Genomic DNA, 1,440 nt, shown 5'->3' with positions numbered 1-1,440 from the left:
CCCCCCGACTACCCCTTCTTCCAGAATTTAGATAACTTTTTGATAGGAAGAAATTTTAATTCTGACAATGCTGTAAAATGCCATCGAGGATTTTATTGACTTTAGATTGCCAGGCTTTTACAGTTCTAGGCTGGACAAGCTACCGCCGAAATGGCAAAAGTGTATAGACAATATGGGTACATACTTTGATGAGTAAAATTATTCCTAGTATTTATAAAACATTAGAAAACTTCTTTTCTTTTCTATAAATTTCATACTTGACGACCTAATACATTATATACATGTACACAAAAATGCATGCATGTGTGTGTGTGTGTGTGTGTGTATGTGTATCTATTTGTATCTATCTGTATAGATAGATAGATAGATAGAAGGGAGGGAGAGAGAGAGAAAAATAAATAATGTGTTGATATACTTAAATACAGCAATAATACTTCTGACATCGTCAAGTATTTAGTGGCTTATTTGTTCGTTTGTTCTACAGTGGGTTTTTTGTTTTTGTTGTAAGTGGTATAAGCTGCCTACTTTGTACATAACTGAAGTTATCATCTGCACAATACACATGCGTACACACACACACGCTTATGCACATGCACACACACATGCATACATACATATATGTATATGTATGTATATAGATATGTGTGTATGTTTGTGTATGTGTGTATATGTATGTATAATTTAATTTGGTGAGCTGGAACAAAACACTGGCAGAGACTCTGAAGTTGATCAAGCATGAACAGGCTTCAGCTATATTTCAATCATCATATTACTATTAATGTACATCCACCCACCCACATACACACACACACACACATGCACGCACACGCACACACACGCACACACACACAAGTGTATGGCAGGGAACCAGAATGGTTTTTAAAATGGTTGTAAGCTCACTGATAGGGATGAGAAATCACATATTCAGTGCCATTGAACAACACACATGATACCATTTAAGAAGCCATAAAGCTGTGAAGTGAACATCATGCTTTTGTGATTGAGAAATGTTTAAAAATAGTGACTTGGTCACTGAAATACAGTAAAATTTTTATTTGCTTTTTAATGGGAGCTGTTTTGAAGAAGTATCTAGGTCACAATAGAATGTTGTTATAAAAAACAAACCATCAGGATATGTATGAACTGTGTGAACACGGGGGAATATTGAAACTATTAAGTAGGCAACGGGGGAACAGTCTTTGTCATTTGGCATTAAGGTTGGCACTTCAGTAAGTATTTCAGTTTGTAGTTTGCAAAGGATGTTGCACCTTGGTTTAAATTTCCACTGCTATGGGATTATGATAGAATACGAAATTTATCAACTTGAGGAAGAGAGAAAATGTTTGCAGACAACATACAATGTAGACCAATAAAATGATTCTTCATATGAATGACAAGCAGGTTTTTCTCCCTCGTGTAAAATGAGAAACTTTCTGCTAT

This window comes from Octopus bimaculoides, chromosome 8 (genome assembly GCF_001194135.2).
Source record: "Octopus bimaculoides isolate UCB-OBI-ISO-001 chromosome 8, ASM119413v2, whole genome shotgun sequence".
NCBI lineage: Eukaryota > Metazoa > Mollusca > Cephalopoda > Octopoda > Octopodidae > Octopus > Octopus bimaculoides.
The sequence above is the reverse complement of the archived record's forward strand: the minus strand, read 5'-3'. Positions refer to the sequence as shown.